At 41.4% G+C, this 19,625-nt stretch overlaps 1 protein-coding gene across 4 annotated transcripts in view; it reads right to left on the bottom strand.

Annotated features, from left to right (window-relative positions):
• Positions 1-1,883, bottom strand: part of FAM3C (FAM3 metabolism regulating signaling molecule C) — a 48,353-nt gene extending 46,470 nt beyond the window's left edge. Inside the window, exon 1 of one of the 4 annotated variants that reach the window (XM_032643367.1) lies at positions 1,665-1,883. The gene's annotated coding sequence lies outside the window, so the exon portion shown is untranslated. The remainder of the gene's footprint in view (positions 1-1,664) is intronic. The other 3 variants (XM_032643368.1, XM_032643370.1, XM_032643369.1) reach the window with 3 other exon arrangements.
• Between the last annotated feature and the right edge of the window lie 17,742 nt (positions 1,884-19,625).

The following is a 19,625-nucleotide window of genomic DNA, read 5'->3' as shown; positions in this document are numbered from 1 at the left end:
CTACTTTTCACCATTCAACAATCTCTTTGTCCTCTGACCCTCTCTCCAGTGACTTTTCCCTTTTTAACGTATCTTCTTTAATTATGAAAAGATTAGTTAGTAATTCTGTTTTAATTGTAACATATATTAAGTTTATTTAAAAAGTCACTTTAACCCAGTGGTGCTCAGTCTTATTTTGACTCCCTTTTAAACAGAAGCCCCCTCCATTGGGGATTTGGGGGCGGGGCAGGGGACAGGGGGGGCTGACTGCATCCTTTTTAAAAACCCTCATTTATGGGTGATTCTGAGAGATCCCCAGGTTGAGAATCACTGCATGAAACTCGTTTTATTTCTTACTATCAAGAAATGCTAGTCTTTAAAGAACTGAGAAAACATTACACAGAATCTGTGAAACAAAGCTTCTCACACCTGTATACACTGGAAAAAAAAAAAAAAACCTGTGATTTAATTAGTAAACTGCCAGAGAACTCAAGAGACTGGCAGCCTTTAAAAAGAGATAGTTAATGATATGACCAACCCGGATGCTGATTCTGCCAATCTCTGGCTGAATGGCATGAGTTAGTAACTTGTATGTTCTAAATTAAATGGAGATCCCTCTGTACTCAATGATGCACTATATGAGTAACATTAAGGTTTCCCTACACGTAAAATTGTAAAATGTGACAGCATACCGTTAGTCCTGAAAGGTGGTTAAGAGTTCAAGGGGTCTGGGATCTACTGTCAGCATCAACCTCAACCTCTATGGGAGTTCATAATTTCTCAGTAAAATTGGGAAAGATACACAAACGGACCTACTCTATGGGTTGTAAGAAATAAATGTGCATATGAAAGCACTTGACACAGTGCCTAGTAAGCAATCTAATATCTAGGATCATTGTATTCATATTCTTTTAGGCCAAATAAAAAGAAACAAAGAAAAGGTTCTGTCAATTAAATAGTTTTGTATGAAACGAAATTTTAAAAAGCAAAAGGTAGAGGATGATGAAAACACAAAAAATTACAGCTGGAGATCTTAATCTCAACGTCAGTCCAACACTCATTATTCAGATCTAGGGTCACAAATCTTAACATATGGTAGAAACTGTGAGGACAGCGGCAAACTAATGGGGAAAAAATAAGAAAAAGAAAAAAAAAAAGGAACGAACAGCACATCCATCAATGACACCGAATGCCAATGGGCCGACATAGGTTTTAAAAATAAAAAGTACTTCCAACTTAGAAGACACTAAAACTTTACAAGTGAGCCAAGACCGCCCTCCTCAGAGTTCAAATGCAACCTACAACTCCATCCCCGCCTCTTTTGAGCACTCGGCCCCCATTTCCAACACGAGCGGGAGCCCCAGAGCCGGACGCGCGCCCCAGGTGCCAGTCACAGGCCGGAGCGCCAGGTGCAGTGGCTGCCCCGCCCTCCGCGAACTGGCCGCCGTACTGGGGATGCCCGAGCGGGGGCGGCGGCCCGGACCCCCGGCCAACCACGCTCTGGTGCCCTGGTCCTGCCGCGCCCTGCCCTCGGCGGGACGCGCCACGACGACCCGAGTACGCCCGGGCACACCCCGGACCGGCGGTCGCGGGGTGAGCAGAGGATAAAGGTGAAGGTGGGTGCCCGGCTGCCCCCAGCCTCCCTCTATCCTCCCCGCCCTCGGCCGCGGCTCCGTCCGCCTCACCGTGCGTCTCACCGGCCTTCCGCCCGCCTCTCCGCCGCGCGTGCCCGCTTTTCGGCCTCCCTGCGGTCAGTCTTGCCAGAGGTCGACAGGAGCCGCCGCCGCCTCCCGCTCGCTCCTCCGCTTCCTCCCGGGTTCCTACGGCTTCCCCTCACCCCCGCGAGTGGCCAAGAGGAAGCCAGCTAGCCGCTGGGCCGCCTCCCTCGCTTCCCCGCCGCGACCAATGGGCCCCGCCGCCGGGAAGCCGCGCCCGCCCCCTGGCGGTGGAGGACCGAACGGTCGCCCCGCAGGCCGAGGGCCGTAGAGCTGAGAGGGAGGGCCCTGCGGCCCCGCCCCCCCCGCCTGCGCTGCGCTTTCGGGACCTGCCACGTGGGAGCCGCTGGGGCGGCGGCCGGCCGCACCCCAGAAGAGGGCAAATAGGTATCGTCTCTTCCTACCACACGCCGCCTTGACCCACACTTCCATAATCCCCACCTTAAAGGAAGAAATTTTAAAGTAATCAGTCCCATTCTAGAAGTCCACCAGCTAGGGTATACGAGACGGTCATATCAACGTAAGGTCGTAGGCGAGTTCCTTTTGACTCCTTAAAAGCTAACTAACCTACGGTGAAAATACTACCTGTCGGAGCGCTAGAACGTTGGTAACCCCAAATGTCTGACCCAAGGAGAAAGGTAGTGCTTGTATTTTGCACCTCACTTTTGTTTCATTTATTTAGGAACCCGACAGTTAGAAATGTTTTTCTCCTGTACACACCTTTTCCCACGATTGTGCTGTTAATTGAGAAGTCAATCCAAGTCCCACTATCCAAAACTTGAGAACACAAAATAATTTCATAATTCCGATACATACTCCAGGATAATTAATAACTATAACTCTCATCATTAACTATTATTAGGTAGAATGTTGGAACAACACATGGTTGTAGAAATTAAATTGCATTAAAGAAATAATAGGGTCTAACCATAGTTAGTCTTCTACCAAGTCTTAACTTTCCTGCAAAAATATAAAACACAGAACTTAAGTAATAGCTATGAATTTGGAAGTTTGTGTTCATGGTAGGAGGAGGAAGCAATAAATGCATTCTGAGAGCCTTATTTTGCTTGGACCTTGATGGGCCTTTGGGAATGTGTTCTCATTTAATGCTCACAACTCAACCGAAGTCAATATGATCTGTATTTTGCTTTAACAAATCAAAAAACCAAGACTCCAAAGTTGAGTTTAAATCACTTGTTCAAACATATAAGTAGTAAGTTGTGAAGTTGGAATTACAGCCTAGTCCATCTAGCTCCAAACAAACAAGGCACTTTGTTTCTTATGATACCAAAATGCAACATGTACTGTCACCATGCCTCCCCTAGTTCCTCGGGTCCCACTGAAAGAATTTAGAAGCCTCTTGATTAGGGAGGTCAGGCCATATTTGTGAAAAAAGATTTTTGCTCCATAACCAAATTGGCCTGTATGAAAATGACATATGCTATATTCTTATAGCACCACACTTGAAACAATTTCTGGACTGAAAGTGTGTTGAATATCCAATGACCATAATATGTAACTTAGAACCCTTCAGTAGGTAATGAAATTAATAATAGTGGGTCACAACCAACATTTTGTTGTTGATTCACTGAAATAGAATAGAACAAAAAACATCAGAGTTCACAGCACAACTTGAGGATAAGTATTGTTTCATGACATATTTGTACAGTGTTAAGTGTGGTTGAATAGGTTACAGTGTCCTGGCCTACAATGTAAATTATATTTTTTCATAGGAATTGCAATGTTTAAAAGTTGGTAAATCACTTCTTTAGAGCAGCTGTTAATTAACCAGTTTTTTCACCTACCTTTTTACTTGGCAAGAGGTGGGGAGGCAGGAGAAATAGTCAGGATTAGTGATTGCGTTTAGTAAGACTACAGAAAACTTTGCAGCTCCAAGAGGCTTAATCCAAAGAAGTGTTGCTATGTTACATAATAGGTAATGATAATTTATATTTTTAAAGCTGATATTTATTATTATTTGTTTTGCGCCAGACTCTTTCCTAAGCACTTTATTTACTCATATAATCCTCACAATAATCCTATAAATACAGAGAAGAAAAGTGCATGACAGAAAGAGAAAGTTGTCCAGAATCCTGCTGCTAGTATGTGGCAGAGCCAAGATTCAAACCCACATGCCCAAAATTCAAACCTCAAAGCTCACTCTTGTCTATACTTAAAAAGAAAATTAATTCTCTCTTCAAAGGGTACAAGGTTTTATATAAAACTATAATTTATACTATACTATTTCCCACATAAAGATTATATAATATTGCTAAAGGTTAAACTTGATGAAAAGCCTCAGAATATTAACTGGACCCATTCTCAAGCAGAATATTTCATTTGGCATCAGTTATCTGTATATGGAGTAGTAGACTGCCTGCAAATACAGCCACCAACATTCCTCCCATTCCTGTAAATTCATGCCACTTTTACGTAGAGTCTGTGTCCCTCGTCTGCAAACTAGGCTGGCCCTGGGACTTATTTTGACCCACAGAATGCAGCTAAAGTGCTGCTGTGTGACTTCTGGGCCTTGAAGCTTCCATTTTCTTAGGATCCAGTCATCACATAAAGAAACTCAGACCAGGTTACTGAACGAGAAAAAACTACGTGGAGAGAAAGAGAGGCCAACGCAGAGCAACTAAGCCTGTGCACCACAACTACTGAGCCTGCGCTCTAGAGCCTGTGAGCCACAACTACTGAGCCCGCGAGCCACAACTACTGAAGCCCACACGCCTAGAGCCCGTGCTCCACAACAAGAGAAGTGACTGCAACGAGAAGCCCACACACCACAACGAAGAGTAGCCCCCACTCACTGCAACTAAAGAAAGCCCACACACAGCAACGAAGACCCAACACAGCCAAAAAAAAAAATAATAATAAAATTAAAAAACAACAACAACAAAAGAAGCATTAGTGGAGGAAAGGCCTAGTTAGACCCATACCATCCAGCCACGCAGTCAGTAGATGAGTGAAGTCATCTGTGTAGTCCAGTCCCAGCTAAGCTCCTTGCTGAGTGCATCACATGAGTGACCCCAGACAATACCACATGGGAACCAGCCAGCCCAAAGAATCTTGAGAAATCATTGTTTTTGTATCTTTTAATTTATTATTTTTTTAATTTATTTTTGGCTGCGTTGTGTCTCGGTTACTGCGCGCAGGCTTTCTCTAGTTGCGGCGAGCGGGGGCTCCTCTTCGTTGCGGTGTGCAGGCTTCTCATTGCCGTGGCTACGAAACATGGGCTCTAGGCGCGCGAGCTTCAGTAGTTGTGGCTCGCGGGCTCTAGAGTGCATGCTCAGTAGTTGTGGTGCACGGGCTTAGTTGCTCCGCGGCATGTGGGATCTTCCCGGACCAGGGCTTGAACCCGTGTCCCCTGCCTTGGCAGGCGGATTCTTAACCACCGCACCACCAGGGAAGCCCGAGAAATCATTGTTTGTTGCTGTTTTCAATTGCTAAGTTTTTTGGTAGTTTTTTAATGTAGTGATAAGTTACTGAAACATGGAGGAAAAGGTTTGTAAAAAGACAAAGTAAAAATAAATAAACAAATACGTACATACATACATGCATAAATGCAAGCTGACCAGTCCTAGGAGTGGGATGACATTAAAATATTAAAGCATGCTTATACTGGATCGTAAAGTCAAACTTGTAGAGATAGCCAGGAACTCTCCTAGCTTTTAAAGAATATCAGGGGGAGGGAAGAAACAGAGGTAGACTAATAAAAACAAGAGTTAAAGTGTCAAATATGATACCTACACTAAGTTAAATACCACACCCAGGTGTGGCTTAAAAACTGTTGTTCAGAATGTTTACAGAAGTGTGCATTCAGGACTCTCAAACTTCCTCCAGCCTATGGGTATAAGACATGGGACACCAGTGTTACCCTCTCATCCTACCAACTCCTTTCCTGCCAAGCTAAACGTGTCATCAGTTGAGCCAAGTTTAATCCTAGTTGTCTCTGTAAAGACTCCAAATTTCCTGACTTCTCTTTCTCTCAGCCTGTGTTGAATGAGTCAGATGGACTTTTGCCTAAATGCCTCACCCTAAACCCCCCTCCTTTCCTTTCCTTAGATACATTTACCATTTTAACATAAAATTTTACCATTTTAACTGTTTTTAAGTGTACAGTCTGCGGATAAGTACATTCACATTGTTGTGCAATCAGCACTACCTCCCACCTCCAGAACTCTTCATCTCGAAGAAATGAAACTCTGGACCCATTAAGCAATAACTCCTCATCCTCCTGTCTCTCCAATCCATTGCAGCCCTTCTGCATTCCATTTCTATGAGTTTGACTACTCTAGATACCTCAGATAAGCAAAATAGTATCGTTTAAAAAACTAGCTAAGGGCTTCCCTGGTGGAGCAGTGGTTGAGAGTCCGCCTGCCGATGTAGGGGACATGGGTTCGTGCCCCGGTCTGGGAAGATCCCACATGCCGTGGAGTGGCTGGGCCCGTGAGCCATGGCCGCTGGGCCTGTGCATCCGAAGCCTGTGCTCCGCAACGAGAGAGGCCACAACAGTGAGAGGCCCGCGTTCCGCAAAAAAAAAAACCAAAAAACTAGCAAGCCCACAGATTTCATGACACTGTATTTGGTCCATAAGTAACACAGTCTATACAAAATAAGTGGTTTAATTTACCATGAAACATATGTAAGATACAATGAAATCATCATAACAAATGTATTTTTACGTAAAGAAGTACTCTAGTTTTCCATCTATTACTGCTTTTCTAGCAACATACAAGAAAATTATAGAGACCATAAAATTTTGGGTTTTTTTAATGATATCTTTTTGCTACTCCCTAGGAAATTCTGGTTTGGATTAGATCTTTTAATAGATCTTTCAGTGTGGGAAAATTTGGCATTTTTGTCTTGGTTATAAATCATATTAAATAATATACTGAATATGGTAACCCACATCTAAAATATGTATTGTAATCATGACTGCAAAGAAACTTCCCTTTCCCTGAAAGTAAGTACGAGTGTGTATTATAAACAATTATTAAGATTACTAGTGGTTTCTTCAGAAGAATAGTTTATTATTCTGTTTTATAAAACATTACTGGCTAGAAAAATGTCTGACTCAGCATCATAATCTAAAAAATACTTTTTGAAGTCTTATATGGCAATGTTACCTGTTTGTAATGCCAAGCAAAGATACAGAAGCCAGAGATCAGCCTAAACACACACACACACACACACACACACACACACACAGAAACAACACACATCTTGCATGTACACAATACTCACATAGTCTATGAGGTATTTTAAAATATATATTTCTCAGACCTTGGGAGAAAAATTTTTTTTTTTTTTTACTGCTACAGAGCAAATGGGAAAATGTGGCTGCACCCCTAATTCTAATTAAATGAATGAATAAGCCTCACATAAAGTCATCTAAAAACACTTCTTTCCACATCTCATTAAAAAAGAAAAATCTATCAGAAAATCCTCTGAGAAGAAGCAACTGAACAAATACGGAACAAACTTTGTATTTTCCTAAAACATAATTGCTTCAGTCTGTAACTTCAGTCCTTGATTAAGAACTGAATGTGAGAACCCTTTTCTCTAAGCACAAAAGGATTCACTGTGATTGTGGTATTTTTATTAAACATTAAGATCTCTAGTTACGTTAAATTGTAATGCATTGTTTGCTTTGAAGGGCCAAGCCACAGGAATATGTGTAACAAAATATCATCCAATGGATAGTATTGCATTAAGACCTGTTCTCTAGTGGATTTAGTGGCCACTAAACATAATTCAGCAACACTCCAGGAGGCCAAAATCCCATGTGATTACAGCAGGTCTAAGAAACATACAAGTAGCGAAACAAAATAAAACAAAACCAAACCTATTCCATGCTTTGCTGCCATCTTTGTGTGTTCTTTTCACGTAGTTTTATACACTCTTAAATCTGTTGAACCTTTTTCCTAATGTTACTCATTTCAATATCACCTGTCCAAAGAATTAGTTGGAAACACTGGAATCCCAGATCATGCCATTGACTTTCAAATCCTATAGTCTGTATGACTTGTGCAAGGCTGTATGTGCAAAATGCCTTTCCTTGATATACCTATGACTTAGATAGGGAAGGGAATCAGTCTACCTACTAAAATTCGTTTCATGAGCCGCATTTAATTTTAGGTCAATTTCTATTGCAGTTTCTTCAATACCACCCCCCCCACCAAGATACCACATCTGAGTTCTGAACTTGTATCCTGATTAAATATGAAAGGATATTTATGAGTCCCTAACCTGTTCATTTTTTGCACTTTTATTTTGAAATGTTTCTTGTAGAACTGCTGTGGTCTCACTGAGTTTTGGTACATATTTTTAAGCGTAATTTATTTACTCAGAGAAGTTCTGCTCAAATATAGCATCTGGTATTTTGTGGAGTTCTATCCAATACTCAAAATTTCCATCTCTATTCCTGAAACAAAAGCCAGGGAAATTGCTCACTTGACTTTAAAAAGCCAGGAGTGGGGAATTTAACCTTCAGTGTCTATAGATTCCAAAATAATGTCACCTTCCCCAATTCTGTTTCTCTTCTGTACCTCCAGGACACCCCTCCCTGACCGAATCATTGAGATGGGAGAGTTGGGCTGGATTTGGAGTCAGACAGATGAATTTAGATGCTGGCTCTATCACTAGCGGCTAGGTGACCTTAGGCAAGTTGCTTCCTCTGTCCAAGCCAGTTTCCACCCCCTAAATGAAAACAATAACAATTCCCTGACAAAGTTTGGGGATTTTTTCTTTAGTAGTGGAAAACATTTAGTATAGTTTTTAGTATAGGAGGTAAAACTCATTTGCCATATGAGAATGAGAGAATTCTTGTTTTTTGGTTTTTGGGTTTTTTTTGCGGTACGTGGGCCTCTCACTGTTGTGGCCTCTCCCGTTGCGGAGCACAGGCTCTGGACGCGCGGGCTCAGCGGCCATGGCTCATGGGCCCAGCCACCCCACAGCATGTGGGATCTTCCCGGACCAGGGCACGAACCCGTGTCCCCTGCATCGGCAGGCGGACTCTCAACCACTGCGCCACCAGGGAAGCCCAAGAATGAGAGAATTCTTAAATGCCCTCACCCACCGTCCCTCTGATCTGCCTGCAAAACTTTGATGAGATATCTGCTTATCAGTTCAGACTGCCAGTTGTCCTGGAACTTTGCACGGCCTTACTTTGTTTGGTTCTCCCTAAAACTCTTGGGACTCATCTTTGTAAGGCTCTGTTGTTAGTTGTTTTCTGTACTACTGCTTTATGTACAGCTTGTCTGATTCATAGGAGATGACATCTCATGGCTCTATCCAACCCAGGAGAACTATCATCTCTCCATCACCAATGGTAGACCTAAGTGGTCAAGCTCATCACTGGTGCATTTACCCTTTTCCAGGAATCCAGAGGCCACATGGCTTATTATTAACTGTCTGCACCTGTATCTTAACCTAAACTATTTACTTTCTCACATCCTTAACTCATCTCCCGAATTCTCTCACAGTTTCTCACAGTTCCTTACTGGAGACAGAACTTTTACTTATTTCTTACGTAACCACCATTGTACCTGTTCTTCAATCCCATCCCTTTTCATTTTTTTGTTTGTTTGTTTGTTTTGATGGAAGAAATTTTCACATACTGAGGTATGGGGGAGTCATTCTGGCTTATACAAGATTTGGCTTGAACTTTATGCTGCCTAGCACGGTTTGTCTTATGGTCTGTAAAACATGCATTGTCCATCTGCTTTAACCATTAAAGAAAAGAATGCATCTAAAATAGAATAACTGCAATTCAGGCATTCATAATAGAGCGAGGTGCCCACTGTGGTTTCAGACATGTTACTACATCACTGATAACTTGAATTTTCCAAACTGTATCGAATTCAAGGACACCACCAGCTGTTCTCAAAATAATATCTGCTAGCAGCTGCCAGCTGCAACCTTATTTTTAAAGATTTATTTATTTATTTAATTTATTTTTGGCTGCATCGGGTCTTAGTTGCGGCACGTGGGATCTTTATTGAGGCATGCGGGATCTTTGGTTGTGGAGCTCGGGCTTCTCTCTAGTTGTGGGGTGCAGGTTTTCTCTTCTCTAGTGGCGTGCAGGCTCCAGGGCGCGTGAACTCTGTAGTTTGCCGCATGTGGGCTCTAGCTCAGTAGTTGTGTTGCGTGGGCTTAGTTGCCCCGCTGCATGTGGGATCTTAGTTCCCTGACCAGGGATCGAACCCACATCCCCCGCATTGTAAGGTGGATTCTTTACCACTGGACCACCAGGGAAGTCCCAGCATTCTTACTTCTTGCCAGCTCCAACTATAACTCATGTAACTAACTGTAACCTTGTGATTTTTGCCTTTATAAACCTCCTCCAATTTGTAGTCGGATGGAACACAATTCAAGTGTTTCTTGAATCTGTGTCTCCTGGGCTATAGCCCTCAGTTTGGCTCAAATAAAGTTCTTTTCTATTCCTATTATAGATTGTTTATTATTTCCATCAACAGTTTGTCTGTTTGTTTGTTGTTGTTATTGTTCAGTTATATCCTGTCTCTCTTTGAGCCTCTCATACATGGTGGGTCGTTTTCCCCACCAAAGGGCTTAACATATTACTCCATATAATGAGAGTCTTCTCATTTGACATTTTAGTGCATTTCCCAAGGCAAGGATTGAGTATTCCCAGTGTCAAAATAATGTCAGGCGAACAAAAGATTTCCCTAAATATTTACTGAATCAAAAAATTAATTTGCTGTATAGGACAACTTTAAGTCCCCTGAGAAATTTAAAATAACTTTTACTTTCAAGAGAATACACACCTCCTGGCGACCACTAACCTGTTATCCATCTCTGTAATTTTATCATTTCAAGAATGTTATATAGTGGAATCGTATGGTATATAACCTTTTGGAATTGACTTTTTACACTCAGCATAATTCTCTTGAGATTCACCAATCTGTTATCCTCAAGGGTAGTTGGGGGTGGGGACATAAGGAGGTGGGTATGGTTATAAAAGGGCAATCTGAGGGATCCTTGTGGCAGAAGAATACTTTTGTTTCTTGACTGAGGTGGTGGATACGTGAACCAATAAAGGCGATCAAATTATATAAACTAAATACACACACACCAATGAGTACAATTAAAATTGGGGAAATCTGAATAAGATCATTGGATTGTATCCATGTTGATATCCTGGTTGTGACATTGCACTATAATTTTGTAAGATGTTACCATTTGATTTTACCAACTGGGTATCTACATGTGAATGTACATGTGAATCTACAATGATCTCAAAATAGAAGGTTTTAGAATACACATGAGGCATTTTTGACTATTAGAGTAAGACAGCATTCTTGAAAAATCATGTAATTTGAATGGCAGTTTTTGAAAGAGCCTGAGGAATTTTGCACCCGGGATTTTAAACATTTCAAACAGTACATATGCAAGGTGCCTACAGCAATTGTCTTGTTAGTGTCTAAGATAAAAATGGTTCTACTATTATACACAGATACAATGGAGACTAATTCTACAAACAGCCCAAGGGAAAGATGGATATGTTAGTTTCCTAAGGCTGCCCATAACAAATTACCAAAACCTAGGTGGTTTAAACAGCAGAAATTCATTATTTCACAGTTCTGGAGGCTAGAATTCTGAAATCAGGGGCTGACAGGGTTGTGCTCCCTCAAGGATCTAGGGGGGAATTCGTCCTTTCTTCTTCCAGCTTCTAGTGGCTTCAGGCATTCCTTGGCTTGTGAATGCATCACTCCAATCAATGTGTCTATTGTCTCCTGTCTTTTGCTTCTTCTCTCTGTGTCTTTTCCTCTTCTGTGTCTTAAAAGGACTTGTCTTTGGATTTAGGGCCCGCTGGATAATCCAGTATGCTCTTATCTCAAGATCCTTAATTACATTTACAAAGAAACTTTTTCCAGATAAGGTCACCTTCACAAGTGCAGGGGTTGGGATGTGAATATATCTTTTGGGGGGGCACCATTCAAGCTACTACAATGAGCAATAATTAACTCATCCATTCATTCTTTCAAGAACATTCTTTTGAGCTCCTAATAGGAACATAATATCATCCTAGGAAACATGATCCATGTACCATGGCATCTATGAATAACTTGTAGTCACATTGTGGGAAAAATACATGCCAAAGCTTATGACAGTAGATACAAGAAATGCATAAATACAGGTGAGGGAAGGGGTCAAGTACAGGAGATCCAAGAAGGTTAGTCCATTGTAAACTGCTGTTAGGTAGATTTCTCATGGGCTATATGAAAGAAAAAATAGCTTAAATTGGGCCTTAAAAAGCAGTAGGCTTCATTTCAGGCTTGAAGAAAAATATGGGCAAAAGTATCGTGGTGGAAATGACCCCTGTACCCAAATGTAAGTATGAAGGAAATAAAATTAATGAGGGCAAATGGCTGATATTGAGGGAAAATTTACATTGAGGCTAGATCCCAAAGTGTTAATGTAATTAAGGAAGTTTATGATAAAGGAGAACCATGGGATGTTTCTTAAAAGAGGGTGGCAATGATTGATTTTATTTGTGAGACTCTGACAGGGAAGTACCCCAAATGAGAGATTAGCTGGGAGCTCTGGCATAGGGCTCCCAAGAACAGACAAAGTTCTGAGCTCCTTGCAAAGGTGGGAATCAAAAGAAACTGAAGGGTATGGAAGATACCCAAGGTAGGCTTTACAGGGGAGCGCTCAGTCACGTAGAGCCTGTATTAGTCTGGCTCTCCACAGAAACAGAATCAATAGGCTAATATACATAATTGGCTCATGCTTTTATGGAGGCTAAGTCCCCAAATCTGCAGGGTGAGCTGGCAAGCTGGGGACCCGGAAGAGTCACTAATGTAGTTCCAGTCCCAAGGCCAGCAGGTTTAAGACCCAGGCAGAGTCTGAAAAGGAAAAAGCTCATGTCCCGTTTTGGAGGCAGTCATGCAGGATGCATCCTCTTTTATGCAGAGGAGGGGCAGCCTTTTCGTTCTATTCTAACTTCTATCTACTGGATAAAGCCTACTTACATTAGAGAGGGCAATCTGCTTTACTCCGTCCACAGATTTAAACGTTAATATCATCCTAAAATGCTCTCACACTAACACCCGGAATAATGTTTGACCGAATAGCTGGACGCCCAGTGACCCAGTCAAGTGGACATATATAAAATTAACCATCACAGGGCCCCACGGTCAAAAGGACCCTGCTTGGGGTTTAATGCTCTGAGGTCACTGTCTTAAAATTCTTAACAATTTTATCTTTCAATCTGTGTTTTGTAAGTGAAATCTAATGGGGCAATGAAGCATGTTTTGGATGTGTGGAGCCACTGTTCCCCAGTAATCCTATCCACCGCCCCAAGCCTCCTCATCTCCCCAGGGTGGGTTCTCGACCACCAGCCTCACGCCCCACCCTTGGTGTCCTTGGCTGTGCCCAGCTTCCTTTCCCTGCCCTGGCCTAGTGATCACTGCCACCCTCTGCCCCAGTGGGGCCTCCTGCTGGCACGGAGAGGGTTACAGATGGCCATGCATGCTCTGCAGCATGTCACAGAGAGGCCTGGAGGCCAAGGCCCAGCCCCAGCTGGCAGGGCCACGACATATTCAATGGGTAACTCCCTGGGAGCAAGCCCTTGTCCCTCTCCCACCTAGCCACGAAGCATGTCCTGGCACACAGGTTGTAATCTTATGGGTCATCGTCCACTGGGGATTTCCTGATCCCACCTGGGGCCTGGAATGTGATCCAGCAGCTAATGGGACAGTGGTCCTGGCCGCTAGTAGTCATGGGGCGGGGACTGAGTGACCCTATGTTTTTATTTATTTGGCTGCGTTGGGTCTTCATTGCTGCACACGGGCTTTCTCTAGTTGCGGCGAGCGGGGGCTACTCTTCATTGTGGTGCACGGGCTTCTCATTGCGGTGGCTTCTCTTGTTGCAGAGCATGGGCTCTAGAGCGCAGGCTCAGTAGTTGTGGCTCACAGGCTTAGCTGCTCCGTGGCATTTGGGATCTTCCTGGACCAGGGCTCGAACCCGTGTCCCCTGCAATGGCAGGCGATCCTTAACCACTGCAACACTAGGGAAGCCCTGAGTGACCCTGTGTTGAGGGAGTGCTTCACTGAATCACAAATGAAAAAACACCAGGACAGATTGAGAGGGAAAGACTGCTTAGCTCCTTTCATGGTATCTTTTTTTCTGCTTTTCGAACAGGGGTGCTGCATTTTTATTTTGCACTGGGCCCCACAAATGATGTTGTAGTTTGGGAAATACCATAAAGGGATACCAGACAGGCATTGGGATGGAATGGATGTGAAAACGCAGAGAGGAAAGGTACCAAGATTATGATTTTAGATGACAGAGAAGGTGGAAAGCTCTGTTGCCAGAAATTGCCAGTCAGAAAGGGAGCTAATCTCTGAGGAAGGTGACCAGCCATGTTAGGTATGTTACAGTGTGAACTTGTTTGGACATTAAGCCGCCAGGGCTAACATTCAGGGCCCTTCTTGCTGAGTGGACCCCGATAGGTTCCTCTTCTTGGTTCTGAAGCTGTGGTACTGCCCCCTAACTCTGGGCAACCTTCCTTCAACTAAACCTTCTAATCTCCCAACTCCCCCAAAGCTGCTCTTTGCATGAGGTGCAGAGAAGCCGCTTTAGCTTAGAAGAGGTCATGTGCGCATGTCTCAAGAATGAGGGAAAAGCTTAAGCGGCTGCTGTGACATCTGTGTATTATTGTAAAGAACTTCAGCCTTGACAACCTGATGACACATTTGTTTTAATTTGAGCTCGACTCTAGAGTAGTCAGTGCCTTAATCAGAAATTCACAATTTTGGGGTTACCTCTTCGCGTTTAAGGAAGGCTGCACCCCAGAAGCAGCTATACCACAAGGGCTACAGATGTCTTTGTCTTCCGTCAATGCCAAAGACTTTGCTAATCAGTACAACAAAGGTTAAAAACTGTGTTCACTCATTGGCAGAATTAGTGGCTTTGTGATATATGTATTAGAAAAAATATTTTAGAAGATTCCCTCCCCATTGTATGAACAAGGTATAAGACTCTAGTAATTTGTATTCCAAAGGATGATCCCTAAAGTTACTGCCTCTACAATGTTCCTGCCTCCAGAATATTGTGTCAGTATCACACGGACCTCTTATGTAACTTGTGTTCAAACCTCTTCAGAGTACAGAGAACTGGGATTTCAAAGAATTTATAGAAGAGTTTGTATCAACGGTTTTATCCTGTTTCGTGCCCACTTGCTAGTAAACATTTGTTTAATAAATGTATATATGGCAGACTTCTGGTCCAAGACTGACTTTCATTATACACTGTTGACAAATTTGTAGATATTAACCTTCAACTACCTCTACTGGTAACAACCAATAACTATAACAAATAATCTAAAAGTTGTAATGAGCCAATTGGCTTAAGACAGGTTTAAACCCTTCATAAACTCACATACTAGCCATTTGCTGACACTCAAGGAGCACATGTTATCCACTTGGGTTTCTTGTGAGCCAAGACCCTAATGAAAATTTGTGAGGTGAGTTTCAAAAAGAAAAGGCTGAGAATTTGTCTTTCAAAATTGAAAAATTCAAGGAAAGGAATGAGTCATCTTGGCTTTGAAAAGATCTTTGCAGCGATGTCAAAGCACAAATATCTAGAAAGAAGAAAAAGAGGAAATGCCAAAAAAGAATCTTAATTTCCTGGAGATGTTGATCTGTCTCTGTTATTAAAAAAAAGAGACACACGGAGATTTAAAAAACAAAAAATACCAAGAGAGTCCAGAAATATTCAATATTACTTATTAAAAAAATTTTTCCTCTCTCTTAGTTCCTTTCCTTCTCAATTTCTTTGCCTCTGTGTACAGATAAGTACCTGATGAAAACCATGGATCTTTTTCCCCCAAAAAAATATTGAAAGAAAGAATCCAGGTGCTTAGCCCAACAAAGGGGCCACCTGCTCTGTAAGCAGCATCAAGCATTTTCTGAGACCTCGTGGTTCCCTTTGACAGATTCAAGTTCCTTAGAAGGAAGTTATGGTTCAAAATAGAGATTTGTCCTTTTTGATATGCCTATCATTTCAGAAGGTATAGGGACCTTCTGAAGCCCATCCATCAACATCAGACTGCAGTCACCTGAACTACCCTTTCAATTACCAACAGACTACTAAGCAAATCACCCCATTGGCCAGATTCCCTTCTATATATCATATTTCCTTTCCATGTACCAGTGAGCGTCCTTGAGGTGAAATGAATTTGATGAACTGGGAGAAAGACTGTTTTTGTATAACACTGTTCAAATACTTCTCCACAACTTATAATGCAAAGGATAGTTTTAGTGATTTCTCCCTCCCACTACCAAAATATTTTTCCTAAATGTAAACTAATTCAGAGCCTAGGAAGAGAGGGAGCCCCTGTTTAGGAAGACTGCAATAGTTGGAAATCAATGTGAGCTCACCTTTCTGTGATGTGGCTTCTTTATTACTTGACTAGGATAATATCTTGGCCTAATCTCTGTAGCAGCCACATGGCCTCTGATAGTGATGCCATCTTTTTGAAAGGCTATTCATCTCATGTCTGTCAATTTTCTTTTCCAAATGCTCATACCCTAATGCATTTTCCACTGAGTTCTGTTTTCAGATTTCAGATATGTAACTTCATCTTGGTTTGTGGTGTAGATGTGATCAATCAACATGCCCACACCCAATTAGCACCCATTCTATCTTCCCAGATGCTGGCCGATGGCTCCCTTTCCAGGAGTGGTTTGTTATTCTAGTAGGATGGGATTTTCTGTTTTCTTCACCTTCTTTGTCTTTTCCATTTAGGTTCCCTGTGGTCTTTAAGCAAAGTGATCAATATTAGCAGGAGAAAGTTCTTTAGTTACTCTAAAAATGCCTGTGAGAATTTATTCACTGAACATATGTTTATTAAATATCTATTGTGTGCCAAGCGCAATTGTAGGAATTGGGGATTTGGAGAAGAATATGTAAAGTCCATGTCCTCAAAGAGCTTACGATACGATGGGGGAGGATTTGAAGTAAGAGGGGACTTGAGATAGTAAGTTCCAGGGCAGGAAACTTTGATGGACTTTGTAAGCTTAAGAGCAGAGGTCAAGGCCAATACCTGGAGGAAATCTAATAGAAAATGAAGGAGAAAGGCTCAGGGAGGGACAAGCCTTCTGGTCACTCCAGGAAGGTGAAATTGGCATTGACTGAAGTGTGTCCTAAGGAAATAGTAAAGAAGAGTTTGTATCAGCCTCTGAACTCCAAGGCTACTCTTGGCAGGCCACGGTTAGAATTTTTTAAAAGGTGATAGATTAAGTGGATTCTATGTATCTTCTTAATCATCATGGATCAAAATTGAGATGGCTTATACAACATCAGAAGATAATAGATTTTAGAAGCAAGCAGAAATGAAGATTGTTATCTCACAGCACGTGTGTACTTGTAAAAAAAAGATGATGAAATTAAGTTCAAAACATATAATCCATCAGAAGGCTACTCTAATCATGAACTATGCTAATTTATTATAATTGCTTAAAGTTACGGTTTCTTTTTCTATTTCCACATGGAAGAAATTTTTAAAAGGAGGAGGAGGAGAGGTTACTAACACCTACATTTTCCTTTTAATTATAAATGTATTTAAATTCACTATTAAAATATTTCAATAAATATGTTTAACTCGTGATCCAATAATTCATGGGGAAGTAAATGAGCTGAATTCAGCTTTGTCAGTAGGATTTAGAAAATAGGCACATTGGGCCTAATTCTCATCTTATAAAATCTTTACAAGATTAACCAAGCACACTTATATTACTAAGATATTGAACGAAGTAGAGATATATTAATATTCTTGATAGTGTTTCTTACTTTTCAACAATTTTTGCTGTCAATTATGCATGTGAAGTTTAATTGTTTAGAAGTTCAACAGAAATGAATGGGGGGTGAACTTTTAGCCTCCCATTTAAAAACTAATTAATTTTCATAGGCTGTATATTTTTCTTTCCTATTTACTAGATTTAACATTATAGTTATATAATGTTGGATCTCTTCCTAAAAGCATTTACTTAGGGAAGTACTTGGCATTGACTCAGGGAAGTAAAACATATCTTACTTCTGTTTCCTTGCTCCGATTATATATTTACTCACCATAGCTTGCACCAACCTAAAGGAACCCAGAGTGTGCATGATGACCAGGTAGCCACCTAGGACAGTTTATCTGACAAACTCAGTGCACAAGCAGATTTTTCCACTTGGATCCTCTCTAGACAGTGTGGAACCCACACCGTTCTTGGTAGAGTGCTTCCTCACATAGACCCAACCACATGTTGATGTCTATATACATGAAATATGGTAAAGAAAGCGTGAACACCAAAGGCGAACTTTAATCTTGAAGAGAGAAAGAGAAACAAAAAAGGGGTTATAGATTGAATGGGGATTTGGGGCTTGGAGTCTGGAGAAGGAAAGCCAGGCATTTTTCAGCTGTTTTGACTTGATGCTAAGAGAAGAATTACGAATTGTGTTTACATGTATGAACCTCAGGTGTTTCTTAAAATACCAACTGCAGCAGTAGGAAAACTGGAACAAAGCCTCCATGTTACTGTAACGTGAGGGTGGCTCTGTCTCTGAAGACCTGAATTTCTGCCCTTTCAAAGTTGAAATATGAAACAGACAAATAAACAAAAGACCCCACAAAACAATAAAGAGATTTCTTTTTTCTTTGACAATAGTCCCTTAATAAAATTCAAATCCGTCCTGAAAAATATCACCACTAAAATGTTAGTGAGGGTGACTTATCAGGTTTGTTTTAGCCTTATCTTAAAAAAAAAAATGAACAAAAAAACCGAAACCCACATAGAGATAGATGAAGAGGAGCAAGGTGGTGGTGGTGCATTTGAAGTAGAGATCTCCGAAAATGTTAAGAATCAACCATTGTAAATGTATTGTATGCTGATATAAATCTGCTTATGTCTATTATCTATATGTCAATATCTATGTACGTTTTTGCCTAAAATGAAAAAACCACAGAAGCTAGTCAACTGAAAAGAAGAGTGGAAGTATGTTAATATATACCTTAAGACTTTGAAGGATTATCACAGGCATGTTTAAAGCCTGCTTCTCCACTGCCCATCCCAAATATATGTGTATGTGTATGATTGCCTTTCCACTCTTAATATTGATTTTTTGATGTATAATCTCTTATGTACCTTAAATGTAATCTTTGTTAGGGTACCCACTGGAAACTAACAGTAGCCACTTTATAATTTCCAGTGGCTACCCTAACAAATCACCACAATGATGGCTTAAAATAATAGCTTAAAATAACATAAATTTATTCTCTCACAGTTTTGGAGGCCAGAAGTCCAAAATCAAGGTGTTGGCAGGACTGCACTCTATGTGAAGGCTCTAGGGGAGAATCCTTCCTTGCCTCTTTCAGCTTCTGGTGGTTGTTGGCATTCCTCGGCTTATGGCCACGTCGCTCCCACCTCTGCCACCTTGCTCACCTCACCTTCTCCTCTGTGTCTGCTCTCTTCTCTGTGTGTCTCGTCACTAAATTTTGGGCCTGCTTGGATAATTTACATTGATTTCCTCATCTCAAGATCCTTAACTTAATCACATCTACAAAAAGTCTTTTTCCAAATAAGGTAACATTCACCGATTCTGGGGATTAGGTCATGGACCTATCATTTTGGGATCTTCCATTCAACCCGCTACATTTCAATATCCACTCAAGTTTTTGTTTCATAAATAAACCCTGAAATTTCTATCAAGTACCTCAGTCAAACGTTTGAGGTTAAAAAAACTCTTCCAGTCTACAGGCAAGATTTGCTTTTCATGGAGTCTCGTAGTAGTTGGTCCTTCCTCACCTTGAGCTGTTGGCAGCTGTCAATGATTGATCAATTTTGTGGATGCTGTACTTTTTTTTTTTTTTTTTTTTTTTTTATGCGTTACGCGGGCCTCTCACCGTTGCGGCCC

This window comes from Phocoena sinus, chromosome 9 (assembly GCF_008692025.1).
Source record: "Phocoena sinus isolate mPhoSin1 chromosome 9, mPhoSin1.pri, whole genome shotgun sequence".
In the NCBI taxonomy this organism is placed as follows: Eukaryota; Metazoa; Chordata; class Mammalia; order Artiodactyla; family Phocoenidae; genus Phocoena; species Phocoena sinus.
This window is presented reverse-complemented; position numbering and strand designations above follow the sequence as displayed.